General features: G+C 51.3%; 65 non-coding genes and 1 pseudogene across 65 annotated transcripts; all 66 read left to right on the top strand.

The window, feature by feature from the left end:
• Positions 1–238: 238 nt before the first annotated feature.
• Positions 239–357, top strand: LOC140174018 (5S ribosomal RNA). Its single transcript, XR_011863199.1, has one exon. It is a non-coding gene; the product is annotated as a 5S ribosomal RNA (ribosomal RNA).
• Positions 358–538: 181 nt separating this feature from the next.
• LOC140173960 (5S ribosomal RNA) lies at positions 539–656 on the top strand. The gene has a single exon (XR_011863140.1). It is a non-coding gene; the product is annotated as a 5S ribosomal RNA (ribosomal RNA).
• A 185-nt stretch (positions 657–841) lies between these two features.
• Positions 842–960, top strand: LOC140173888 (5S ribosomal RNA). The gene has a single exon (XR_011863063.1). It is a non-coding gene; the product is annotated as a 5S ribosomal RNA (ribosomal RNA).
• A 188-nt stretch (positions 961–1,148) lies between these two features.
• On the top strand, positions 1,149–1,265 carry LOC140174023 (5S ribosomal RNA). The gene has a single exon (XR_011863204.1). It is a non-coding gene; the product is annotated as a 5S ribosomal RNA (ribosomal RNA).
• A 188-nt stretch (positions 1,266–1,453) lies between these two features.
• LOC140174028 (5S ribosomal RNA) lies at positions 1,454–1,570 on the top strand. Its single transcript, XR_011863208.1, has one exon. It is a non-coding gene; the product is annotated as a 5S ribosomal RNA (ribosomal RNA).
• A 184-nt stretch (positions 1,571–1,754) lies between these two features.
• On the top strand, positions 1,755–1,873 carry LOC140174160 (5S ribosomal RNA). Its single transcript, XR_011863378.1, has one exon. It is a non-coding gene; the product is annotated as a 5S ribosomal RNA (ribosomal RNA).
• Positions 1,874–2,060: 187 nt separating this feature from the next.
• Positions 2,061–2,179, top strand: LOC140174161 (5S ribosomal RNA). The gene has a single exon (XR_011863379.1). It is a non-coding gene; the product is annotated as a 5S ribosomal RNA (ribosomal RNA).
• A 187-nt stretch (positions 2,180–2,366) lies between these two features.
• Positions 2,367–2,485, top strand: LOC140173879 (5S ribosomal RNA). The gene has a single exon (XR_011863054.1). It is a non-coding gene; the product is annotated as a 5S ribosomal RNA (ribosomal RNA).
• A 186-nt stretch (positions 2,486–2,671) lies between these two features.
• Positions 2,672–2,790, top strand: LOC140173896 (5S ribosomal RNA). Its single transcript, XR_011863073.1, has one exon. It is a non-coding gene; the product is annotated as a 5S ribosomal RNA (ribosomal RNA).
• Positions 2,791–2,977: 187 nt separating this feature from the next.
• LOC140174162 (5S ribosomal RNA) lies at positions 2,978–3,096 on the top strand. The gene has a single exon (XR_011863380.1). It is a non-coding gene; the product is annotated as a 5S ribosomal RNA (ribosomal RNA).
• Positions 3,097–3,284: 188 nt separating this feature from the next.
• Positions 3,285–3,403, top strand: LOC140173880 (5S ribosomal RNA). The gene has a single exon (XR_011863055.1). It is a non-coding gene; the product is annotated as a 5S ribosomal RNA (ribosomal RNA).
• A 185-nt stretch (positions 3,404–3,588) lies between these two features.
• On the top strand, positions 3,589–3,707 carry LOC140174163 (5S ribosomal RNA). Its single transcript, XR_011863381.1, has one exon. It is a non-coding gene; the product is annotated as a 5S ribosomal RNA (ribosomal RNA).
• Positions 3,708–3,895: 188 nt separating this feature from the next.
• Positions 3,896–4,014, top strand: LOC140174164 (5S ribosomal RNA). Its single transcript, XR_011863382.1, has one exon. It is a non-coding gene; the product is annotated as a 5S ribosomal RNA (ribosomal RNA).
• Positions 4,015–4,201: 187 nt separating this feature from the next.
• Positions 4,202–4,320, top strand: LOC140174165 (5S ribosomal RNA). Its single transcript, XR_011863383.1, has one exon. It is a non-coding gene; the product is annotated as a 5S ribosomal RNA (ribosomal RNA).
• A 187-nt stretch (positions 4,321–4,507) lies between these two features.
• On the top strand, positions 4,508–4,626 carry LOC140173881 (5S ribosomal RNA). The gene has a single exon (XR_011863056.1). It is a non-coding gene; the product is annotated as a 5S ribosomal RNA (ribosomal RNA).
• Positions 4,627–4,811: 185 nt separating this feature from the next.
• Positions 4,812–4,930, top strand: LOC140174166 (5S ribosomal RNA). Its single transcript, XR_011863384.1, has one exon. It is a non-coding gene; the product is annotated as a 5S ribosomal RNA (ribosomal RNA).
• Positions 4,931–5,117: 187 nt separating this feature from the next.
• Positions 5,118–5,236, top strand: LOC140174167 (5S ribosomal RNA). The gene has a single exon (XR_011863385.1). It is a non-coding gene; the product is annotated as a 5S ribosomal RNA (ribosomal RNA).
• Positions 5,237–5,423: 187 nt separating this feature from the next.
• On the top strand, positions 5,424–5,540 carry LOC140173954 (5S ribosomal RNA). Its single transcript, XR_011863134.1, has one exon. It is a non-coding gene; the product is annotated as a 5S ribosomal RNA (ribosomal RNA).
• A 188-nt stretch (positions 5,541–5,728) lies between these two features.
• On the top strand, positions 5,729–5,845 carry LOC140173955 (5S ribosomal RNA). Its single transcript, XR_011863135.1, has one exon. It is a non-coding gene; the product is annotated as a 5S ribosomal RNA (ribosomal RNA).
• A 186-nt stretch (positions 5,846–6,031) lies between these two features.
• LOC140174168 (5S ribosomal RNA) lies at positions 6,032–6,150 on the top strand. The gene has a single exon (XR_011863386.1). It is a non-coding gene; the product is annotated as a 5S ribosomal RNA (ribosomal RNA).
• A 187-nt stretch (positions 6,151–6,337) lies between these two features.
• Positions 6,338–6,456, top strand: LOC140174169 (5S ribosomal RNA). The gene has a single exon (XR_011863387.1). It is a non-coding gene; the product is annotated as a 5S ribosomal RNA (ribosomal RNA).
• A 188-nt stretch (positions 6,457–6,644) lies between these two features.
• LOC140173882 (5S ribosomal RNA) lies at positions 6,645–6,763 on the top strand. Its single transcript, XR_011863057.1, has one exon. It is a non-coding gene; the product is annotated as a 5S ribosomal RNA (ribosomal RNA).
• Positions 6,764–6,951: 188 nt separating this feature from the next.
• On the top strand, positions 6,952–7,070 carry LOC140174170 (5S ribosomal RNA). The gene has a single exon (XR_011863388.1). It is a non-coding gene; the product is annotated as a 5S ribosomal RNA (ribosomal RNA).
• A 187-nt stretch (positions 7,071–7,257) lies between these two features.
• Positions 7,258–7,376, top strand: LOC140174172 (5S ribosomal RNA). Its single transcript, XR_011863389.1, has one exon. It is a non-coding gene; the product is annotated as a 5S ribosomal RNA (ribosomal RNA).
• A 187-nt stretch (positions 7,377–7,563) lies between these two features.
• LOC140174053 (5S ribosomal RNA) lies at positions 7,564–7,678 on the top strand (annotated as a pseudogene).
• Positions 7,679–7,856: 178 nt separating this feature from the next.
• Positions 7,857–7,975, top strand: LOC140173883 (5S ribosomal RNA). The gene has a single exon (XR_011863058.1). It is a non-coding gene; the product is annotated as a 5S ribosomal RNA (ribosomal RNA).
• A 187-nt stretch (positions 7,976–8,162) lies between these two features.
• LOC140174173 (5S ribosomal RNA) lies at positions 8,163–8,281 on the top strand. Its single transcript, XR_011863390.1, has one exon. It is a non-coding gene; the product is annotated as a 5S ribosomal RNA (ribosomal RNA).
• Positions 8,282–8,469: 188 nt separating this feature from the next.
• Positions 8,470–8,587, top strand: LOC140173928 (5S ribosomal RNA). The gene has a single exon (XR_011863108.1). It is a non-coding gene; the product is annotated as a 5S ribosomal RNA (ribosomal RNA).
• Positions 8,588–8,775: 188 nt separating this feature from the next.
• Positions 8,776–8,894, top strand: LOC140174174 (5S ribosomal RNA). The gene has a single exon (XR_011863391.1). It is a non-coding gene; the product is annotated as a 5S ribosomal RNA (ribosomal RNA).
• Positions 8,895–9,082: 188 nt separating this feature from the next.
• LOC140174175 (5S ribosomal RNA) lies at positions 9,083–9,201 on the top strand. Its single transcript, XR_011863392.1, has one exon. It is a non-coding gene; the product is annotated as a 5S ribosomal RNA (ribosomal RNA).
• A 189-nt stretch (positions 9,202–9,390) lies between these two features.
• Positions 9,391–9,509, top strand: LOC140173897 (5S ribosomal RNA). Its single transcript, XR_011863074.1, has one exon. It is a non-coding gene; the product is annotated as a 5S ribosomal RNA (ribosomal RNA).
• Positions 9,510–9,697: 188 nt separating this feature from the next.
• Positions 9,698–9,816, top strand: LOC140174176 (5S ribosomal RNA). The gene has a single exon (XR_011863393.1). It is a non-coding gene; the product is annotated as a 5S ribosomal RNA (ribosomal RNA).
• Positions 9,817–10,004: 188 nt separating this feature from the next.
• LOC140174177 (5S ribosomal RNA) lies at positions 10,005–10,123 on the top strand. Its single transcript, XR_011863394.1, has one exon. It is a non-coding gene; the product is annotated as a 5S ribosomal RNA (ribosomal RNA).
• Positions 10,124–10,310: 187 nt separating this feature from the next.
• On the top strand, positions 10,311–10,429 carry LOC140174178 (5S ribosomal RNA). Its single transcript, XR_011863395.1, has one exon. It is a non-coding gene; the product is annotated as a 5S ribosomal RNA (ribosomal RNA).
• Positions 10,430–10,617: 188 nt separating this feature from the next.
• LOC140174179 (5S ribosomal RNA) lies at positions 10,618–10,736 on the top strand. The gene has a single exon (XR_011863396.1). It is a non-coding gene; the product is annotated as a 5S ribosomal RNA (ribosomal RNA).
• A 188-nt stretch (positions 10,737–10,924) lies between these two features.
• LOC140174180 (5S ribosomal RNA) lies at positions 10,925–11,043 on the top strand. Its single transcript, XR_011863397.1, has one exon. It is a non-coding gene; the product is annotated as a 5S ribosomal RNA (ribosomal RNA).
• Positions 11,044–11,230: 187 nt separating this feature from the next.
• Positions 11,231–11,347, top strand: LOC140173956 (5S ribosomal RNA). The gene has a single exon (XR_011863136.1). It is a non-coding gene; the product is annotated as a 5S ribosomal RNA (ribosomal RNA).
• Positions 11,348–11,535: 188 nt separating this feature from the next.
• Positions 11,536–11,654, top strand: LOC140174181 (5S ribosomal RNA). The gene has a single exon (XR_011863398.1). It is a non-coding gene; the product is annotated as a 5S ribosomal RNA (ribosomal RNA).
• A 189-nt stretch (positions 11,655–11,843) lies between these two features.
• Positions 11,844–11,962, top strand: LOC140173805 (5S ribosomal RNA). Its single transcript, XR_011862979.1, has one exon. It is a non-coding gene; the product is annotated as a 5S ribosomal RNA (ribosomal RNA).
• Positions 11,963–12,148: 186 nt separating this feature from the next.
• Positions 12,149–12,267, top strand: LOC140173806 (5S ribosomal RNA). The gene has a single exon (XR_011862980.1). It is a non-coding gene; the product is annotated as a 5S ribosomal RNA (ribosomal RNA).
• A 188-nt stretch (positions 12,268–12,455) lies between these two features.
• Positions 12,456–12,574, top strand: LOC140173807 (5S ribosomal RNA). Its single transcript, XR_011862981.1, has one exon. It is a non-coding gene; the product is annotated as a 5S ribosomal RNA (ribosomal RNA).
• Positions 12,575–12,762: 188 nt separating this feature from the next.
• On the top strand, positions 12,763–12,881 carry LOC140173808 (5S ribosomal RNA). Its single transcript, XR_011862982.1, has one exon. It is a non-coding gene; the product is annotated as a 5S ribosomal RNA (ribosomal RNA).
• Positions 12,882–13,068: 187 nt separating this feature from the next.
• LOC140173809 (5S ribosomal RNA) lies at positions 13,069–13,187 on the top strand. The gene has a single exon (XR_011862983.1). It is a non-coding gene; the product is annotated as a 5S ribosomal RNA (ribosomal RNA).
• Positions 13,188–13,375: 188 nt separating this feature from the next.
• On the top strand, positions 13,376–13,494 carry LOC140173810 (5S ribosomal RNA). Its single transcript, XR_011862984.1, has one exon. It is a non-coding gene; the product is annotated as a 5S ribosomal RNA (ribosomal RNA).
• Positions 13,495–13,682: 188 nt separating this feature from the next.
• On the top strand, positions 13,683–13,801 carry LOC140173812 (5S ribosomal RNA). The gene has a single exon (XR_011862985.1). It is a non-coding gene; the product is annotated as a 5S ribosomal RNA (ribosomal RNA).
• A 187-nt stretch (positions 13,802–13,988) lies between these two features.
• LOC140173813 (5S ribosomal RNA) lies at positions 13,989–14,107 on the top strand. The gene has a single exon (XR_011862986.1). It is a non-coding gene; the product is annotated as a 5S ribosomal RNA (ribosomal RNA).
• Positions 14,108–14,293: 186 nt separating this feature from the next.
• LOC140173929 (5S ribosomal RNA) lies at positions 14,294–14,411 on the top strand. Its single transcript, XR_011863109.1, has one exon. It is a non-coding gene; the product is annotated as a 5S ribosomal RNA (ribosomal RNA).
• A 187-nt stretch (positions 14,412–14,598) lies between these two features.
• Positions 14,599–14,717, top strand: LOC140173814 (5S ribosomal RNA). The gene has a single exon (XR_011862987.1). It is a non-coding gene; the product is annotated as a 5S ribosomal RNA (ribosomal RNA).
• A 188-nt stretch (positions 14,718–14,905) lies between these two features.
• On the top strand, positions 14,906–15,023 carry LOC140173930 (5S ribosomal RNA). Its single transcript, XR_011863110.1, has one exon. It is a non-coding gene; the product is annotated as a 5S ribosomal RNA (ribosomal RNA).
• A 188-nt stretch (positions 15,024–15,211) lies between these two features.
• LOC140173815 (5S ribosomal RNA) lies at positions 15,212–15,330 on the top strand. Its single transcript, XR_011862988.1, has one exon. It is a non-coding gene; the product is annotated as a 5S ribosomal RNA (ribosomal RNA).
• Positions 15,331–15,517: 187 nt separating this feature from the next.
• Positions 15,518–15,635, top strand: LOC140173931 (5S ribosomal RNA). Its single transcript, XR_011863111.1, has one exon. It is a non-coding gene; the product is annotated as a 5S ribosomal RNA (ribosomal RNA).
• A 188-nt stretch (positions 15,636–15,823) lies between these two features.
• On the top strand, positions 15,824–15,942 carry LOC140173816 (5S ribosomal RNA). The gene has a single exon (XR_011862990.1). It is a non-coding gene; the product is annotated as a 5S ribosomal RNA (ribosomal RNA).
• A 189-nt stretch (positions 15,943–16,131) lies between these two features.
• Positions 16,132–16,250, top strand: LOC140173817 (5S ribosomal RNA). Its single transcript, XR_011862991.1, has one exon. It is a non-coding gene; the product is annotated as a 5S ribosomal RNA (ribosomal RNA).
• Positions 16,251–16,439: 189 nt separating this feature from the next.
• Positions 16,440–16,557, top strand: LOC140173932 (5S ribosomal RNA). The gene has a single exon (XR_011863112.1). It is a non-coding gene; the product is annotated as a 5S ribosomal RNA (ribosomal RNA).
• Positions 16,558–16,745: 188 nt separating this feature from the next.
• LOC140173818 (5S ribosomal RNA) lies at positions 16,746–16,864 on the top strand. The gene has a single exon (XR_011862992.1). It is a non-coding gene; the product is annotated as a 5S ribosomal RNA (ribosomal RNA).
• A 188-nt stretch (positions 16,865–17,052) lies between these two features.
• Positions 17,053–17,171, top strand: LOC140173819 (5S ribosomal RNA). Its single transcript, XR_011862993.1, has one exon. It is a non-coding gene; the product is annotated as a 5S ribosomal RNA (ribosomal RNA).
• A 188-nt stretch (positions 17,172–17,359) lies between these two features.
• On the top strand, positions 17,360–17,478 carry LOC140173820 (5S ribosomal RNA). Its single transcript, XR_011862994.1, has one exon. It is a non-coding gene; the product is annotated as a 5S ribosomal RNA (ribosomal RNA).
• Positions 17,479–17,667: 189 nt separating this feature from the next.
• On the top strand, positions 17,668–17,786 carry LOC140173821 (5S ribosomal RNA). The gene has a single exon (XR_011862995.1). It is a non-coding gene; the product is annotated as a 5S ribosomal RNA (ribosomal RNA).
• Positions 17,787–17,972: 186 nt separating this feature from the next.
• LOC140173822 (5S ribosomal RNA) lies at positions 17,973–18,091 on the top strand. The gene has a single exon (XR_011862996.1). It is a non-coding gene; the product is annotated as a 5S ribosomal RNA (ribosomal RNA).
• A 188-nt stretch (positions 18,092–18,279) lies between these two features.
• Positions 18,280–18,398, top strand: LOC140173823 (5S ribosomal RNA). The gene has a single exon (XR_011862997.1). It is a non-coding gene; the product is annotated as a 5S ribosomal RNA (ribosomal RNA).
• Positions 18,399–18,587: 189 nt separating this feature from the next.
• On the top strand, positions 18,588–18,706 carry LOC140173824 (5S ribosomal RNA). The gene has a single exon (XR_011862998.1). It is a non-coding gene; the product is annotated as a 5S ribosomal RNA (ribosomal RNA).
• Positions 18,707–18,893: 187 nt separating this feature from the next.
• On the top strand, positions 18,894–19,012 carry LOC140173825 (5S ribosomal RNA). The gene has a single exon (XR_011862999.1). It is a non-coding gene; the product is annotated as a 5S ribosomal RNA (ribosomal RNA).
• Positions 19,013–19,201: 189 nt separating this feature from the next.
• Positions 19,202–19,320, top strand: LOC140173826 (5S ribosomal RNA). Its single transcript, XR_011863000.1, has one exon. It is a non-coding gene; the product is annotated as a 5S ribosomal RNA (ribosomal RNA).
• A 189-nt stretch (positions 19,321–19,509) lies between these two features.
• Positions 19,510–19,628, top strand: LOC140173827 (5S ribosomal RNA). Its single transcript, XR_011863001.1, has one exon. It is a non-coding gene; the product is annotated as a 5S ribosomal RNA (ribosomal RNA).
• Positions 19,629–19,814: 186 nt separating this feature from the next.
• LOC140173885 (5S ribosomal RNA) lies at positions 19,815–19,933 on the top strand. The gene has a single exon (XR_011863060.1). It is a non-coding gene; the product is annotated as a 5S ribosomal RNA (ribosomal RNA).
• A 189-nt stretch (positions 19,934–20,122) lies between these two features.
• LOC140173828 (5S ribosomal RNA) lies at positions 20,123–20,241 on the top strand. Its single transcript, XR_011863002.1, has one exon. It is a non-coding gene; the product is annotated as a 5S ribosomal RNA (ribosomal RNA).
• The last annotated feature ends 88 nt before the right edge of the window (positions 20,242–20,329 follow it).

The raw sequence follows: 20,329 nt of genomic DNA on the forward strand, positions 1-20,329 counted from the left end.
AGAGTAGTACTAGGATGGGTGACCTCCTGGGAAGTCTCGTGTTGCACCTCTTTTTTTTTTTTTTAAACGTCGTGCCGACCTTCATTCTTTAAATGACGCTATCCCGAGTAGGACACCTAAGGGCGAGCCGCAATGGCCTCATCCTCGACAGGCACCTACGGTACCGCGCAAGGCTTCGCGGATAGTGTTACGCTCTCTCGCGCCGCATGGTTAACAAATTGTGTGTGCGAACTATAATAGGTGCGATCATACCAGCACTAATGCACCGGATCCCATCAGAACTCCGCAGTTAAAGCGTGCTTGGGCGAGAGTAGTACTAGGATGGTGACCTCCTGGGAAGTCCTCGTGTTGCACTCTTTTTTTTTTTTTAACGTCGTGCCGACCTTCATTCTTTAATGACGCTATCCGAGTAGACACCTAAGGGCGAGCCGCAATGGCCTCATCCTCGACAGGCACCTACGGTACCCGCAAGGCTTCGCGATAGTGTTACGCTCTCTCGCGCCGCATGGTTAACAAAATTGTGTGTGCGAACTATAATAGGTGCGATCATACCAGCACTAATGCACCGGATCCCATCAGAACTCCGCAGTTAAGCGTGCTTGGGCGAGAGTAGTACTAGGATGGGTGACCTCTGGGAAGTCCTCGTGTTGCACCACTTTTTTTTTTTTTTAACGTCGTGCCGACCTTCATTCTTTAAATGACGCTATCCCGAGTAGGACACCTAAGGGCGAGCCGCAATGGCCTCATCCTCGACAGGCACCTACGGTACCCGCAAGGCTTCGCGGATAGTGTTACGCTCTCTCGCCGCATGGTTAACAAAATTGTGTGTGCGAACTATAATAGGTGCGATCATACCAGCACTAATGCACCGGATCCCATCAGAACTCCGCAGTTAAGCGTGCTTGGGCGAGAGTAGTACTAGGATGGGTGACCTCTTGGGAAGTCCTCGTGTTGCACCTCTTTTTTTTTTTTTTTAACGTCGTGCCGACCTTCATTCTTTAAATGACGCTATCCCGAGTAGGACACCTAAGGGCGAGCCGCAATGGCCTCATCCTCGACAGGCACCTACGGTACCCGCAAGGCTTCGCGGATAGTGTTACGCTCTCTCGCGCCGCATGGTTAACAAAATTGTGTGTGCGAACTATAATAGGTGCGATCATACCAGCACTAATGCACCGGATCCATCAGAACTCCGCAGTTAAGCGTGCTTGGGCGAGAGTAGTACTAGGATGGGTGACCCTTGGGAAGTCCTCGTGTTGCACCACTTTTTTTTTTTTTTTAACGTCGTGCCGACCTTCATTCTTTAAATGACGCTATCCCGAGTAGGACACCTAAGGGCGAGCCGCAATGGCCTCATCCTCGACAGGCACCTACGGTACCCGCAAGGCTTCGCGGATAGTGTTACGCTCTCTCGCGCCACATGGTTAACAAAATTGTGTGTGCGAACTATAATAGGTGCGATCATACCAGCACTAATGCACCGGATCCCATCAGAACTCCGCAGTTAAGCGTGCTTGGCGAGAGTAGTACTAGGATGGGTGACCTCTGGGAAGTCCTCGTGTTGCACCACTTTTTTTTTTTTTAACGTCGTGCCGACCTTCATTCTTTAAATGACGCTATCCCGAGTAGGACACCTAAGGGCGAGCCGCAATGGCCTCATCCTCGACAGGCACCTACGGTACCCGCAAGGCTTCGGATAGTGTTACGCTCTCTCGCGCCGCATGGTTAACAAAATTGTGTGTGCGAACTATAATAGGTGCGATCATACCAGCACTAATGCACCGGATCCCATCAGAACTCCGCAGTTAAGCGTGCTTGGGCGAGAGTAGTACTAGGATGGGTGACCTCCTGGGAAGTCCTCGTGTTGCACCTCTTTTTTTTTTTTTTAACGTCGTGCCGACCTTCATTCTTTAAATGACGCTATCCCGAGTAGGACACCTAAGGGCGAGCCGCAATGGCCTCATCCTCGACAGGCACCTACGGTACCCGCAAGGCTTCGCGGATAGTGTTACGCTCTCTCGCGCCGCATGGTTAACAAAATTGTGTGTGCGAACTATAATAGGTGCGATCATACCAGCACTAATGCACCGGATCCCATCAGAACTCCGCAGTTAAGCGTGCTTGGGCGAGAGTAGTACTAGGATGGGTGACCTCCTGGGAAGTCCTCGTGTTGCACCTCTTTTTTTTTTTTTTAACGTCGTGCCGACCTTCATTCTTTAAATGACGCTATCCCGAGTAGGACACCTAAGGGCGAGCCGCAATGGCCTCATCCTCGACAGGCACCTACGGTACCCGCAAGGCTTCGCGGATAGTGTTACGCTCTCTCGCGCCGCATGGTTAACAAAATTGTGTGTGCGAACTATAATAGGTGCGATCATACCAGCACTAATGCACCGGATCCCATCAGAACTCCGCAGTTAAGCGTGCTTGGGCGAGAGTAGTACTAGGATGGGTGACCTCCTGGGAAGTCCTCGTGTTGCACCTTTTTTTTTTTTTTTAACGTCGTGCCGACCTTCATTCTTTAAATGACGCTATCCCGAGTAGGACACCTAAGGGCGAGCCGCAATGGCCTCATCCTCGACAGGCACCTACGGTACCCGCAAGGCTTCGCGGATAGTGTTACGCTCTCTCGCGCCGCATGGTTAACAAAATTGTGTGTGCGAACTATAATAGGTGCGATCATACCAGCACTAATGCACCGGATCCCATCAGAACTCCGCAGTTAAGCGTGCTTGGGCGAGAGTAGTACTAGGATGGGTGACCTCCTGGGAAGTCCTCGTGTTGCACCCTTTTTTTTTTTTTTTAACGTCGTGCCGACCTTCATTCTTTAAATGACGCTATCCCGAGTAGGACACCTAAGGGCGAGCCGCAATGGCCTCATCCTCGACAGGCACCTACGGTACCCGCAAGGCTTCGCGGATAGTGTTACGCTCTCTCGCGCCGCATGGTTAACAAAATTGTGTGTGCGAACTATAATAGGTGCGATCATACCAGCACTAATGCACCGGATCCCATCAGAACTCCGCAGTTAAGCGTGCTTGGGCGAGAGTAGTACTAGGATGGGTGACCTCCTGGGAAGTCCTCGTGTTGCACCTCTTTTTTTTTTTTTTTAACGTCGTGCCGACCTTCATTCTTTAAATGACGCTATCCCGAGTAGGACACCTAAGGGCGAGCCGCAATGGCCTCATCCTCGACAGGCACCTACGGTACCCGCAAGGCTTCGCGGATAGTGTTACGCTCTCTCGCGCCGCATGGTTAACAAAATTGTGTGTGCGAACTATAATAGGTGCGATCATACCAGCACTAATGCACCGGATCCCATCAGAACTCCGCAGTTAAGCGTGCTTGGGCGAGAGTAGTACTAGGATGGGTGACCTCCTGGGAAGTCCTCGTGTTGCACCTTTTTTTTTTTTTTAACGTCGTGCCGACCTTCATTCTTTAAATGACGCTATCCCGAGTAGGACACCTAAGGGCGAGCCGCAATGGCCTCATCCTCGACAGGCACCTACGGTACCCGCAAGGCTTCGCGGATAGTGTTACGCTCTCTCGCGCCGCATGGTTAACAAAATTGTGTGTGCGAACTATAATAGGTGCGATCATACCAGCACTAATGCACCGGATCCCATCAGAACTCCGCAGTTAAGCGTGCTTGGGCGAGAGTAGTACTAGGATGGGTGACCTCCTGGGAAGTCCTCGTGTTGCACCTCTTTTTTTTTTTTTTTAACGTCGTGCCGACCTTCATTCTTTAAATGACGCTATCCCGAGTAGGACACCTAAGGGCGAGCCGCAATGGCCTCATCCTCGACAGGCACCTACGGTACCCGCAAGGCTTCGCGGATAGTGTTACGCTCTCTCGCGCCGCATGGTTAACAAAATTGTGTGTGCGAACTATAATAGGTGCGATCATACCAGCACTAATGCACCGGATCCCATCAGAACTCCGCAGTTAAGCGTGCTTGGGCGAGAGTAGTACTAGGATGGGTGACCTCCTGGGAAGTCCTCGTGTTGCACCTCTTTTTTTTTTTTTTAACGTCGTGCCGACCTTCATTCTTTAAATGACGCTATCCCGAGTAGGACACCTAAGGGCGAGCCGCAATGGCCTCATCCTCGACAGGCACCTACGGTACCCGCAAGGCTTCGCGGATAGTGTTACGCTCTCTCGCGCCGCATGGTTAACAAAATTGTGTGTGCGAACTATAATAGGTGCGATCATACCAGCACTAATGCACCGGATCCCATCAGAACTCCGCAGTTAAGCGTGCTTGGGCGAGAGTAGTACTAGGATGGGTGACCTCCTGGGAAGTCCTCGTGTTGCACCTCTTTTTTTTTTTTTTAACGTCGTGCCGACCTTCATTCTTTAAATGACGCTATCCCGAGTAGGACACCTAAGGGCGAGCCGCAATGGCCTCATCCTCGACAGGCACCTACGGTACCCGCAAGGCTTCGCGGATAGTGTTACGCTCTCTCGCGCCGCATGGTTAACAAAATTGTGTGTGCGAACTATAATAGGTGCGATCATACCAGCACTAATGCACCGGATCCCATCAGAACTCCGCAGTTAAGCGTGCTTGGGCGAGAGTAGTACTAGGATGGGTGACCTCCTGGGAAGTCCTCGTGTTGCACCTTTTTTTTTTTTTTTAACGTCGTGCCGACCTTCATTCTTTAAATGACGCTATCCCGAGTAGGACACCTAAGGGCGAGCCGCAATGGCCTCATCCTCGACAGGCACCTACGGTACCCGCAAGGCTTCGCGATAGTGTTACGCTCTCTCGCGCCGCATGGTTAACAAAATTGTGTGTGCGAACTATAATAGGTGCGATCATACCAGCACTAATGCACCGGATCCCATCAGAACTCCGCAGTTAAGCGTGCTTGGGCGAGAGTAGTACTAGGATGGGTGACCTCCTGGGAAGTCCTCGTGTTGCACCTCTTTTTTTTTTTTTTTAACGTCGTGCCGACCTTCATTCTTTAAATGACGCTATCCCGAGTAGGACACCTAAGGGCGAGCCGCAATGGCCTCATCCTCGACAGGCACCTACGGTACCCGCAAGGCTTCGCGATAGTGTTACGCTCTCTCGCGCCGCATGGTTAACAAAATTGTGTGTGCGAACTATAATAGGTGCGATCATACCAGCACTAATGCACCGGATCCCATCAGAACTCCGCAGTTAAGCGTGCTTGGGCGAGAGTAGTACTAGGATGGGTGACCTCCTGGGAAGTCCTCGTGTTGCACCTCTTTTTTTTTTTTTTAACGTCGTGCCGACCTTCATTCTTTAAATGACGCTATCCCGAGTAGGACACCTAAGGGCGAGCCGCAATGGCCTCATCCTCGACAGGCACCTACGGTACCCGCAAGGCTTCGCGGATAGTGTTACGCTCTCTCGCGCCGCATGGTTAACAAAATTGTGTGTGCGAACTATAATAGGTGCGATCATACCAGCACTAATGCACCGGATCCCATCAGAACTCCGCAGTTAAGCGTGCTTGGGCGAGAGTAGTACTAGGATGGGTGACCCTGGGAAGTCCTCGTGTTGCACCTCTTTTTTTTTTTTTTTAACGTCGTGCCGACCTTCATTCTTTAAATGACGCTATCCCGAGTAGGACACCTAAGGGCGAGCCGCAATGGCCTCATCCTCGACAGGCACCTACGGTACCCGCAAGGCTTCGCGGATAGTGTTACGCTCTCTCGCGCCGCATGGTTAACAAAATTGTGTGTGCGAACTATAATAGGTGCGATCATACCAGCACTAATGCACCGGATCCCATCAGAACTCCGCAGTTAAGCGTGCTTGGGCGAGAGTAGTACTAGGATGGGTGACCCTGGGAAGTCCTCGTGTTGCACCTCTTTTTTTTTTTTTAACGTCGTGCCGACCTTCATTCTTTAAATGACGCTATCCCGAGTAGGACACCTAAGGGCGAGCCGCAATGGCCTCATCCTCGACAGGCACCTACGGTACCCGCAAGGCTTCGCGGATAGTGTTACGCTCTCTCGCGCCGCATGGTTAACAAAATTGTGTGTGCGAACTATAATAGGTGCGATCATACCAGCACTAATGCACCGGATCCCATCAGAACTCCGCAGTTAAGCGTGCTTGGGCGAGAGTAGTACTAGGATGGGTGACCTCCTGGGAAGTCCTCGTGTTGCACCTCTTTTTTTTTTTTTTTAACGTCGTGCCGACCTTCATTCTTTAAATGACGCTATCCCGAGTAGGACACCTAAGGGCGAGCCGCAATGGCCTCATCCTCGACAGGCACCTACGGTACCCGCAAGGCTTCGCGATAGTGTTACGCTCTCTCGCGCCGCATGGTTAACAAAATTGTGTGTGCGAACTATAATAGGTGCGATCATACCAGCACTAATGCACCGGATCCCATCAGAACTCCGCAGTTAAGCGTGCTTGGGCGAGAGTAGTACTAGGATGGGTGACCTCCTGGGAAGTCCTCGTGTTGCACCTCTTTTTTTTTTTTTTTAACGTCGTGCCGACCTTCATTCTTTAAATGACGCTATCCCGAGTAGGACACCTAAGGGCGAGCCGCAATGGCCTCATCCTCGACAGGCACCTACGGTACCCGCAAGGCTTCGCGGATAGTGTTACGCTCTCTCGCGCCGCATGGTTAACAAAATTGTGTGTGCGAACTATAATAGGTGCGATCATACCAGCACTAATGCACCGGATCCCATCAGAACTCCGCAGTTAAGCGTGCTTGGGCGAGAGTAGTACTAGGATGGGTGACCTCCTGGGAAGTCCTCGTGTTGCACCTTTTTTTTTTTTTTTTTAACGTCGTGCCGACCTTCATTCTTTAAATGACGCTATCCCGAGTAGGACACCTAAGGGCGAGCCGCAATGGCCTCATCCTCGACAGGCACCTACGGTACCCGCAAGGCTTCGCGGATAGTGTTACGCTCTCTCGCGCCGCATGGTTAACAAAATTGTGTGTGCGAACTATAATAGGTGCGATCATACCAGCACTAATGCACCGGATCCCATCAGAACTCCGCAGTTAAGCGTGCTTGGGCGAGAGTAGTACTAGGATGGGTGACCTCCTGGGAAGTCCTCGTGTTGCACCTCTTTTTTTTTTTTTTAACGTCGTGCCGACCTTCATTCTTTAAATGACGCTATCCCGAGTAGGACACCTAAGGGCGAGCCGCAATGGCCTCATCCTCGACAGGCACCTACGGTACCCGCAAGGCTTCGCGGATAGTGTTACGCTCTCTCGCGCCGCATGGTTAACAAAATTGTGTGTGCGAACTATAATAGGTGCGATCATACCAGCACTAATGCACCGGATCCCATCAGAACTCCGCAGTTAAGCGTGCTTGGGCGAGAGTAGTACTAGGATGGGTGACCTCCTGGGAAGTCCTCGTGTTGCACCTCTTTTTTTTTTTTTTTAACGTCGTGCCGACCTTCATTCTTTAAATGACGCTATCCCGAGTAGGACACCTAAGGGCGAGCCGCAATGGCCTCATCCTCGACAGGCACCTACGGTACCCGCAAGGCTTCGCGATAGTGTTACGCTCTCTCGCGCCGCATGGTTAACAAAATTGTGTGTGCGAACTATAATAGGTGCGATCATACCAGCACTAATGCACCGGATCCCATCAGAACTCCGCAGTTAAGCGTGCTTGGGCGAGAGTAGTACTAGGATGGGTGACTGGGAAGTCCTCTTTTTTTTTTTTTTTTTAACGTCGTGCCGACCTTCATTCTTTAAATGACGCTATCCCGAGTAGGACACCTAAGGGCGAGCCGCAATGGCCTCATCCTCGACAGGCACCTACGGTACCCGCAAGGCTTCGCGGATAGTGTTACGCTCTCTCGCGCCGCATGGTTAACAAAATTGTGTGTGCGAACTATAATAGGTGCGATCATACCAGCACTAATGCACCGGATCCCATCAGAACTCCGCAGTTAAGCGTGCTTGGGCGAGAGTAGTACTAGGATGGGTGACCTCCTGGGAAGTCCTCGTGTTGCACCTTTTTTTTTTTTTTTTAACGTCGTGCCGACCTTCATTCTTTAAATGACGCTATCCCGAGTAGGACACCTAAGGGCGAGCCGCAATGGCCTCATCCTCGACAGGCACCTACGGTACCCGCAAGGCTTCGCGGATAGTGTTACGCTCTCTCGCGCCGCATGGTTAACAAAATTGTGTGTGCGAACTATAATAGGTGCGATCATACCAGCACTAATGCACCGGATCCCATCAGAACTCCGCAGTTAAGCGTGCTTGGGCGAGAGTAGTACTAGGATGGGTGACCTCCTGGGAAGTCCTCGTGTTGCACCTCTTTTTTTTTTTTTTTAACGTCGTGCCGACCTTCATTCTTTAAATGACGCTATCCCGAGTAGGACACCTAAGGGCGAGCCGCAATGGCCTCATCCTCGACAGGCACCTACGGTACCCGCAAGGCTTCGCGGATAGTGTTACGCTCTCTCGCGCCGCATGGTTAACAAAATTGTGTGTGCGAACTATAATAGGTGCGATCATACCAGCACTAATGCACCGGATCCCATCAGAACTCCGCAGTTAAGCGTGCTTGGGCGAGAGTAGTACTAGGATGGGTGACCTCTGGGAAGTCCTCGTGTTGCACCTCTTTTTTTTTTTTTTTTAACGTCGTGCCGACCTTCATTCTTTAAATGACGCTATCCCGAGTAGGACACCTAAGGGCGAGCCGCAATGGCCTCATCCTCGACAGGCACCTACGGTACCCGCAAGGCTTCGCGATAGTGTTACGCTCTCTCGCGCCGCATGGTTAACAAAATTGTGTGTGCGAACTATAATAGGTGCGATCATACCAGCACTAATGCACCGGATCCCATCAGAACTCCGCAGTTAAGCGTGCTTGGGCGAGAGTAGTACTAGGATGGGTGACCTCCTGGGAAGTCCTCGTGTTGCACCTCTTTTTTTTTTTTTTTAACGTCGTGCCGACCTTCATTCTTTAAATGACGCTATCCCGAGTAGGACACCTAAGGGCGAGCCGCAATGGCCTCATCCTCGACAGGCACCTACGGTACCCGCAAGGCTTCGCGGATAGTGTTACGCTCTCTCGCGCCGCATGGTTAACAAAATTGTGTGTGCGAACTATAATAGGTGCGATCATACCAGCACTAATGCACCGGATCCCATCAGAACTCCGCAGTTAAGCGTGCTTGGGCGAGAGTAGTACTAGGATGGGTGACCTCCTGGGAAGTCCTCGTGTTGCACCTCTTTTTTTTTTTTTTTTAACGTCGTGCCGACCTTCATTCTTTAAATGACGCTATCCCGAGTAGGACACCTAAGGGCGAGCCGCAATGGCCTCATCCTCGACAGGCACCTACGGTACCCGCAAGGCTTCGCGGATAGTGTTACGCTCTCTCGCGCCGCATGGTTAACAAAATTGTGTGTGCGAACTATAATAGGTGCGATCATACCAGCACTAATGCACCGGATCCCATCAGAACTCCGCAGTTAAGCGTGCTTGGGCGAGAGTAGTACTAGGATGGGTGACCTCCTGGGAAGTCCTCGTGTTGCACCCTTTTTTTTTTTTTTTTAACGTCGTGCCGACCTTCATTCTTTAAATGACGCTATCCCGAGTAGGACACCTAAGGGCGAGCCGCAATGGCCTCATCCTCGACAGGCACCTACGGTACCCGCAAGGCTTCGCGGATAGTGTTACGCTCTCTCGCGCCGCATGGTTAACAAAATTGTGTGTGCGAACTATAATAGGTGCGATCATACCAGCACTAATGCACCGGATCCCATCAGAACTCCGCAGTTAAGCGTGCTTGGGCGAGAGTAGTACTAGGATGGGTGACCTCCTGGGAAGTCCTCGTGTTGCACCTCTTTTTTTTTTTTTTTAACGTCGTGCCGACCTTCATTCTTTAAATGACGCTATCCCGAGTAGGACACCTAAGGGCGAGCCGCAATGGCCTCATCCTCGACAGGCACCTACGGTACCCGCAAGGCTTCGCGGATAGTGTTACGCTCTCTCGCGCCGCATGGTTAACAAAATTGTGTGTGCGAACTATAATAGGTGCGATCATACCAGCACTAATGCACCGGATCCCATCAGAACTCCGCAGTTAAGCGTGCTTGGGCGAGAGTAGTACTAGGATGGGTGACCTCCTGGGAAGTCCTCGTGTTGCACCTCTTTTTTTTTTTTTTTAACGTCGTGCCGACCTTCATTCTTTAAATGACGCTATCCCGAGTAGGACACCTAAGGGCGAGCCGCAATGGCCTCATCCTCGACAGGCACCTACGGTACCCGCAAGGCTTCGCGATAGTGTTACGCTCTCTCGCGCCGCATGGTTAACAAAATTGTGTGTGCGAACTATAATAGGTGCGATCATACCAGCACTAATGCACCGGATCCCATCAGAACTCCGCAGTTAAGCGTGCTTGGGCGAGAGTAGTACTAGGATGGGTGACCTCCTGGGAAGTCCTCGTGTTGCACCTCTTTTTTTTTTTTTTTAACGTCGTGCCGACCTTCATTCTTTAAATGACGCTATCCCGAGTAGGACACCTAAGGGCGAGCCGCAATGGCCTCATCCTCGACAGGCACCTACGGTACCCGCAAGGCTTCGCGGATAGTGTTACGCTCTCTCGCGCCGCATGGTTAACAAAATTGTGTGTGCGAACTATAATAGGTGCGATCATACCAGCACTAATGCACCGGATCCCATCAGAACTCCGCAGTTAAGCGTGCTTGGGCGAGAGTAGTACTAGGATGGGTGACCTCCTGGGAAGTCCTCGTGTTGCACCTCTTTTTTTTTTTTTTTAACGTCGTGCCGACCTTCATTCTTTAAATGACGCTATCCCGAGTAGGACACCTAAGGGCGAGCCGCAATGGCCTCATCCTCGACAGGCACCTACGGTACCCGCAAGGCTTCGCGGATAGTGTTACGCTCTCTCGCGCCGCATGGTTAACAAAATTGTGTGTGCGAACTATAATAGGTGCGATCATACCAGCACTAATGCACCGGATCCCATCAGAACTCCGCAGTTAAGCGTGCTTGGGCGAGAGTAGTACTAGGATGGGTGACCTCCTGGGAAGTCCTCGTGTTGCACCTCTTTTTTTTTTTTTTTAACGTCGTGCCGACCTTCATTCTTTAAATGACGCTATCCCGAGTAGGACACCTAAGGGCGAGCCGCAATGGCCTCATCCTCGACAGGCACCTACGGTACCCGCAAGGCTTCGCGATAGTGTTACGCTCTCTCGCGCCGCATGGTTAACAAAATTGTGTGTGCGAACTATAATAGGTGCGATCATACCAGCACTAATGCACCGGATCCCATCAGAACTCCGCAGTTAAGCGTGCTTGGGCGAGAGTAGTACTAGGATGGGTGACCCTGGGAAGTCCTCGTGTTGCACCTCTTTTTTTTTTTTTTTAACGTCGTGCCGACCTTCATTCTTTAAATGACGCTATCCCGAGTAGGACACCTAAGGGCGAGCCGCAATGGCCTCATCCTCGACAGGCACCTACGGTACCCGCAAGGCTTCGCGGATAGTGTTACGCTCTCTCGCGCCGCATGGTTAACAAAATTGTGTGTGCGAACTATAATAGGTGCGATCATACCAGCACTAATGCACCGGATCCCATCAGAACTCCGCAGTTAAGCGTGCTTGGGCGAGAGTAGTACTAGGATGGGTGACCTCCTGGGAAGTCCTCGTGTTGCACCTCTTTTTTTTTTTTTTTTAACGTCGTGCCGACCTTCATTCTTTAAATGACGCTATCCCGAGTAGGACACCTAAGGGCGAGCCGCAATGGCCTCATCCTCGACAGGCACCTACGGTACCCGCAAGGCTTCGCGGATAGTGTTACGCTCTCTCGCGCCGCATGGTTAACAAAATTGTGTGTGCGAACTATAATAGGTGCGATCATACCAGCACTAATGCACCGGATCCCATCAGAACTCCGCAGTTAAGCGTGCTTGGGCGAGAGTAGTACTAGGATGGGTGACCTCCTGGGAAGTCCTCGTGTTGCACCTCTTTTTTTTTTTTTTAACGTCGTGCCGACCTTCATTCTTTAAATGACGCTATCCCGAGTAGGACACCTAAGGGCGAGCCGCAATGGCCTCATCCTCGACAGGCACCTACGGTACCCGCAAGGCTTCGCGATAGTGTTACGCTCTCTCGCGCCGCATGGTTAACAAAATTGTGTGTGCGAACTATAATAGGTGCGATCATACCAGCACTAATGCACCGGATCCCATCAGAACTCCGCAGTTAAGCGTGCTTGGGCGAGAGTAGTACTAGGATGGGTGACCTCCTGGGAAGTCCTCGTGTTGCACCTCTTTTTTTTTTTTTTTAACGTCGTGCCGACCTTCATTCTTTAAATGACGCTATCCCGAGTAGGACACCTAAGGGCGAGCCGCAATGGCCTCATCCTCGACAGGCACCTACGGTACCCGCAAGGCTTCGCGGATAGTGTTACGCTCTCTCGCGCCGCATGGTTAACAAAATTGTGTGTGCGAACTATAATAGGTGCGATCATACCAGCACTAATGCACCGGATCCCATCAGAACTCCGCAGTTAAGCGTGCTTGGGCGAGAGTAGTACTAGGATGGGTGACCTCCTGGGAAGTCCTCGTGTTGCACCTCTTTTTTTTTTTTTTTAACGTCGTGCCGACCTTCATTCTTTAAATGACGCTATCCCGAGTAGGACACCTAAGGGCGAGCCGCAATGGCCTCATCCTCGACAGGCACCTACGGTACCCGCAAGGCTTCGCGGATAGTGTTACGCTCTCTCGCGCCGCATGGTTAACAAAATTGTGTGTGCGAACTATAATAGGTGCGATCATACCAGCACTAATGCACCGGATCCCATCAGAACTCCGCAGTTAAGCGTGCTTGGGCGAGAGTAGTACTAGGATGGGTGACCTCCTGGGAAGTCCTCGTGTTGCACCTCTTTTTTTTTTTTTTAACGTCGTGCCGACCTTCATTCTTTAAATGACGCTATCCCGAGTAGGACACCTAAGGGCGAGCCGCAATGGCCTCATCCTCGACAGGCACCTACGGTACCCGCAAGGCTTCGCGGATAGTGTTACGCTCTCTCGCGCCGCATGGTTAACAAAATTGTGTGTGCGAACTATAATAGGTGCGATCATACCAGCACTAATGCACCGGATCCCATCAGAACTCCGCAGTTAAGCGTGCTTGGGCGAGAGTAGTACTAGGATGGGTGACCTCCTGGGAAGTCCTCGTGTTGCACCTCTTTTTTTTTTTTTTTAACGTCGTGCCGACCTTCATTCTTTAAATGACGCTATCCCGAGTAGGACACCTAAGGGCGAGCCGCAATGGCCTCATCCTCGACAGGCACCTACGGTACCCGCAAGGCTTCGCGGATAGTGTTACGCTCTCTCGCGCCGCATGGTTAACAAAATTGTGTGTGCGAACTATAATAGGTGCGATCATACCAGCACTAATGCACCGGATCCCATCAGAACTCCGCAGTTAAGCGTGCTTGGGCGAGAGTAGTACTAGGATGGGTGACCTCCTGGGAAGTCCTCGTGTTGCACCTCTTTTTTTTTTTTTTTAACGTCGTGCCGACCTTCATTCTTTAAATGACGCTATCCCGAGTAGGACACCTAAGGGCGAGCCGCAATGGCCTCATCCTCGACAGGCACCTACGGTACCCGCAAGGCTTCGCGGATAGTGTTACGCTCTCTCGCGCCGCATGGTTAACAAAATTGTGTGTGCGAACTATAATAGGTGCGATCATACCAGCACTAATGCACCGGATCCCATCAGAACTCCGCAGTTAAGCGTGCTTGGGCGAGAGTAGTACTAGGATGGGTGACCTCCTGGGAAGTCCTCGTGTTGCACCTCTTTTTTTTTTTTTTTAACGTCGTGCCGACCTTCATTCTTTAAATGACGCTATCCCGAGTAGGACACCTAAGGGCGAGCCGCAATGGCCTCATCCTCGACAGGCACCTACGGTACCCGCAAGGCTTCGCGATAGTGTTACGCTCTCTCGCGCCGCATGGTTAACAAAATTGTGTGTGCGAACTATAATAGGTGCGATCATACCAGCACTAATGCACCGGATCCCATCAGAACTCCGCAGTTAAGCGTGCTTGGGCGAGAGTAGTACTAGGATGGGTGACCTCCTGGGAAGTCCTCGTGTTGCACCTCTTTTTTTTTTTTTTAACGTCGTGCCGACCTTCATTCTTTAAATGACGCTATCCCGAGTAGGACACCTAAGGGCGAGCCGCAATGGCCTCATCCTCGACAGGCACCTACGGTACCCGCAAGGCTTCGCGATAGTGTTACGCTCTCTCGCGCCGCATGGTTAACAAAATTGTGTGTGCGAACTATAATAGGTGCGATCATACCAGCACTAATGCACCGGATCCCATCAGAACTCCGCAGTTAAGCGTGCTTGGGCGAGAGTAGTACTAGGATGGGTGACCTCTGGGAAGTCCTCGTGTTGCACCTCTTTTTTTTTTTTTTTAACGTCGTGCCGACCTTCATTCTTTAAATGACGCTATCCCGAGTAGGACACCTAAGGGCGAGCCGCAATGGCCTCATCCTCGACAGGCACCTACGGTACCCGCAAGGCTTCGCGATAGTGTTACGCTCTCTCGCGCCGCATGGTTAACAAAATTGTGTGTGCGAACTATAATAGGTGCGATCATACCAGCACTAATGCACCGGATCCCATCAGAACTCCGCAGTTAAGCGTGCTTGGGCGAGAGTAGTACTAGGATGGGTGACCTCCTGGGAAGTCCTCGTGTTGCACCTCTTTTTTTTTTTTTTTAACGTCGTGCCGACCTTCATTCTTTAAATGACGCTATCCCGAGTAGGACACCTAAGGGCGAGCCGCAATGGCCTCATCCTCGACAGGCACCTACGGTACCCGCAAGGCTTCGCGGATAGTGTTACGCTCTCTCGCGCCGCATGGTTAACAAAATTGTGTGTGCGAACTATAATAGGTGCGATCATACCAGCACTAATGCACCGGATCCCATCAGAACTCCGCAGTTAAGCGTGCTTGGGCGAGAGTAGTACTAGGATGGGTGACCTCTGGGAAGTCCTCGTGTTGCACCTCTTTTTTTTTTTTTTTTAACGTCGTGCCGACCTTCATTCTTTAAATGACGCTATCCCGAGTAGGACACCTAAGGGCGAGCCGCAATGGCCTCATCCTCGACAGGCACCTACGGTACCCGCAAGGCTTCGCGATAGTGTTACGCTCTCTCGCGCCGCATGGTTAACAAAATTGTGTGTGCGAACTATAATAGGTGCGATCATACCAGCACTAATGCACCGGATCCCATCAGAACTCCGCAGTTAAGCGTGCTTGGGCGAGAGTAGTACTAGGATGGGTGACCTCCTGGGAAGTCCTCGTGTTGCACCTCTTTTTTTTTTTTTTTAACGTCGTGCCGACCTTCATTCTTTAAATGACGCTATCCCGAGTAGGACACCTAAGGGCGAGCCGCAATGGCCTCATCCTCGACAGGCACCTACGGTACCCGCAAGGCTTCGCGATAGTGTTACGCTCTCTCGCGCCGCATGGTTAACAAAATTGTGTGTGCGAACTATAATAGGTGCGATCATACCAGCACTAATGCACCGGATCCCATCAGAACTCCGCAGTTAAGCGTGCTTGGGCGAGAGTAGTACTAGGATGGGTGACCTCTGGGAAGTCCTCGTGTTGCACCTCTTTTTTTTTTTTTTTTAACGTCGTGCCGACCTTCATTCTTTAAATGACGCTATCCCGAGTAGGACACCTAAGGGCGAGCCGCAATGGCCTCATCCTCGACAGGCACCTACGGTACCCGCAAGGCTTCGCGATAGTGTTACGCTCTCTCGCGCCGCATGGTTAACAAAATTGTGTGTGCGAACTATAATAGGTGCGATCATACCAGCACTAATGCACCGGATCCCATCAGAACTCCGCAGTTAAGCGTGCTTGGGCGAGAGTAGTACTAGGATGGGTGACCTCCTGGGAAGTCCTCGTGTTGCACCTCTTTTTTTTTTTTTTTTAACGTCGTGCCGACCTTCATTCTTTAAATGACGCTATCCCGAGTAGGACACCTAAGGGCGAGCCGCAATGGCCTCATCCTCGACAGGCACCTACGGTACCCGCAAGGCTTCGCGGATAGTGTTACGCTCTCTCGCGCCGCATGGTTAACAAAATTGTGTGTGCGAACTATAATAGGTGCGATCATACCAGCACTAATGCACCGGATCCCATCAGAACTCCGCAGTTAAGCGTGCTTGGGCGAGAGTAGTACTAGGATGGGTGACCTCCTGGGAAGTCCTCGTGTTGCACCTCTTTTTTTTTTTTTTTTAACGTCGTGCCGACCTTCATTCTTTAAATGACGCTATCCCGAGTAGGACACCTAAGGGCGAGCCGCAATGGCCTCATCCTCGACAGGCACCTACGGTACCCGCAAGGCTTCGCGGATAGTGTTACGCTCTCTCGCGCCGCATGGTTAACAAAATTGTGTGTGCGAACTATAATAGGTGCGATCATACCAGCACTAATGCACCGGATCCCATCAGAACTCCGCAGTTAAGCGTGCTTGGGCGAGAGTAGTACTAGGATGGGTGACCTCTGGGAAGTCCTCGTGTTGCACCTCTTTTTTTTTTTTTTTAACGTCGTGCCGACCTTCATTCTTTAAATGACGCTATCCCGAGTAGGACACCTAAGGGCGAGCCGCAATGGCCTCATCCTCGACAGGCACCTACGGTACCCGCAAGGCTTCGCGGATAGTGTTACGCTCTCTCGCGCCGCATGGTTAACAAAATTGTGTGTGCGAACTATAATAGGTGCGATCATACCAGCACTAATGCACCGGATCCCATCAGAACTCCGCAGTTAAGCGTGCTTGGGCGAGAGTAGTACTAGGATGGGTGACCTCCTGGGAAGTCCTCGTGTTGCACCTCTTTTTTTTTTTTTTTAACGTCGTGCCGACCTTCATTCTTTAAATGACGCTATCCCGAGTAGGACACCTAAGGGCGAGCCGCAATGGCCTCATCCTCGACAGGCACCTACGGTACCCGCAAGGCTTCGCGGATAGTGTTACGCTCTCTCGCGCCGCATGGTTAACAAAATTGTGTGTGCGAACTATAATAGGTGCGATCATACCAGCACTAATGCACCGGATCCCATCAGAACTCCGCAGTTAAGCGTGCTTGGGCGAGAGTAGTACTAGGATGGGTGACCTCCTGGGAAGTCCTCGTGTTGCACCTCTTTTTTTTTTTTTTTAACGTCGTGCCGACCTTCATTCTTTAAATGACGCTATCCCGAGTAGGACACCTAAGGGCGAGCCGCAATGGCCTCATCCTCGACAGGCACCTACGGTACCCGCAAGGCTTCGCGGATAGTGTTACGCTCTCTCGCGCCGCATGGTTAACAAAATTGTGTGTGCGAACTATAATAGGTGCGATCATACCAGCACTAATGCACCGGATCCCATCAGAACTCCGCAGTTAAGCGTGCTTGGGCGAGAGTAGTACTAGGATGGGTGACCTCCTGGGAAGTCCTCGTGTTGCACCTCTTTTTTTTTTTTTTTTAACGTCGTGCCGACCTTCATTCTTTAAATGACGCTATCCCGAGTAGGACACCTAAGGGCGAGCCGCAATGGCCTCATCCTCGACAGGCACCTACGGTACCCGCAAGGCTTCGCGGATAGTGTTACGCTCTCTCGCGCCGCATGGTTAACAAAATTGTGTGTGCGAACTATAATAGGTGCGATCATACCAGCACTAATGCACCGGATCCCATCAGAACTCCGCAGTTAAGCGTGCTTGGGCGAGAGTAGTACTAGGATGGGTGACCTCCTGGGAAGTCCTCGTGTTGCACCTCTTTTTTTTTTTTTTTAACGTCGTGCCGACCTTCATTCTTTAAATGACGCTATCCCGAGTAGGACACCTAAGGGCGAGCCGCAATGGCCTCATCCTCGACAGGCACCTACGGTACCCGCAAGGCTTCGGATAGTGTTACGCTCTCTCGCGCCGCATGGTTAACAAAATTGTGTGTGCGAACTATAATAGGTGCGATCATACCAGCACTAATGCACCGGATCCCATCAGAACTCCGCAGTTAAGCGTGCTTGGGCGAGAGTAGTACTAGGATGGGTGACCTCCTGGGAAGTCCTCGTGTTGCACCTCTTTTTTTTTTTTTTTAACGTCGTGCCGACCTTCATTCTTTAAATGACGCTATCCCGAGTAGGACACCTAAGGGCGAGCCGCAATGGCCTCATCCTCGACAGGCACCTACGGTACCCGCAAGGCTTCGCGGATAGTGTTACGCTCTCTCGCGCCGCATGGTTAACAAAATTGTGTGTGCGAACTATAATAGGTGCGATCATACCAGCACTAATGCACCGGATCCCATCAGAACTCCGCAGTTAAGCGTGCTTGGGCGAGAGTAGTACTAGGATGGGTGACCTCCTGGGAAGTCCTCGTGTTGCACCTCTTTTTTTTTTTTTTTTAACGTCGTGCCGACCTTCATTCTTTAAATGACGCTATCCCGAGTAGGACACCTAAGGGCGAGCCGCAATGGCCTCATCCTCGACAGGCACCTACGGTACCCGCAAGGCTTCGCGGATAGTGTTACGCTCTCTCGCGCCGCATGGTTAACAAAATTGTGTGTGCGAACTATAATAGGTGCGATCATACCAGCACTAATGCACCGGATCCCATCAGAACTCCGCAGTTAAGCGTGCTTGGGCGAGAGTAGTACTAGGATGGGTGACCTCCTGGGAAGTCCTCGTGTTGCACCTCTTTTTTTTTTTTTTTAACGTCGTGCCGACCTTCATTCTTTAAATGACGCTATCCCGAGTAGGACACCTAAGGGCGAGCCGCAATGGCCTCATCCTCGACAGGCACCTACGGTACCCGCAAGGCTTCGCGATAGTGTTACGCTCTCTCGCGCCGCATGGTTAACAAAATTGTGTGTGCGAACTATAATAGGTGCGATCATACCAGCACTAATGCACCGGATCCCATCAGAACTCCGCAGTTAAGCGTGCTTGGGCGAGAGTAGTACTAGGATGGGTGACCTCCTGGGAAGTCCTCGTGTTGCACCTCTTTTTTTTTTTTTTTTAACGTCGTGCCGACCTTCATTCTTTAAATGACGCTATCCCGAGTAGGACACCTAAGGGCGAGCCGCAATGGCCTCATCCTCGACAGGCACCTACGGTACCCGCAAGGCTTCGCGGATAGTGTTACGCTCTCTCGCGCCGCATGGTTAACAAAATTGTGTGTGCGAACTATAATAGGTGCGATCATACCAGCACTAATGCACCGGATCCCATCAGAACTCCGCAGTTAAGCGTGCTTGGGCGAGAGTAGTACTAGGATGGGTGACCTCCTGGGAAGTCCTCGTGTTGCACCTCTTTTTTTTTTTTTTTTAACGTCGTGCCGACCTTCATTCTTTAAATGACGCTATCCCGAGTAGGACACCTAAGGGCGAGCCGCAATGGCCTCATCCTCGACAGGCACCTACGGTACCCGCAAGGCTTCGCGGATAGTGTTACGCTCTCTCGCGCCGCATGGTTAACAAAATTGTGTGTGCGAACTATAATAGGTGCGATCATACCAGCACTAATGCACCGGATCCCATCAGAACTCCGCAGTTAAGCGTGCTTGGGCGAGAGTAGTACTAGGATGGGTGACCTCCTGGGAAGTCCTCGTGTTGCACCTCTTTTTTTTTTTTTTAACGTCGTGCCGACCTTCATTCTTTAAATGACGCTATCCGAGTAGGACACCTAAGGGCGAGCCGCAATGGCCTCATCCTCGACAGGCACCTACGGTACCCGCAAGGCTTCGCGGATAGTGTTACGCTCTCTCGCGCCGCATGGTTAACAAAATTGTGTGTGCGAACTATAATAGGTGCGATCATACCAGCACTAATGCACCGGATCCCATCAGAACTCCGCAGTTAAGCGTGCTTGGGCGAGAGTAGTACTAGGATGGGTGACCTCCTGGGAAGTCCTCGTGTTGCACCTTTTTTTTTTTTTTTTTTAACGTCGTGCCGACCTTCATTCTTTAAATGACGCTATCCCGAGTAGGACACCTAAGGGCGAGCCGCAATGGCCTCATCCTCGACAGGCACCTACGGTACCCGCAAGGCTTCGCGGATAGTGTTACGCTCTCTCGCGCCGCATGGTTAACAAAATTGTGTGTGCGAACTATAATAGGTGCGATCATACCAGCACTAATGCACCGGATCCCATCAGAACTCCGCAGTTAAGCGTGCTTGGGCGAGAGTAGTACTAGGATGGGTGACCTCCTGGGAAGTCCTCGTGTTGCACCTCTTTTTTTTTTTTTTTTAACGTCGTGCCGACCTTCATTCTTTAAATGACGCTATCCCGAGTAGGACACCTAAGGGCGAGCCGCAATGGC

Source organism: Arachis hypogaea, chromosome 6 (genome assembly GCF_003086295.3).
Source record: "Arachis hypogaea cultivar Tifrunner chromosome 6, arahy.Tifrunner.gnm2.J5K5, whole genome shotgun sequence".
NCBI lineage: Eukaryota > Viridiplantae > Streptophyta > Magnoliopsida > Fabales > Fabaceae > Arachis > Arachis hypogaea.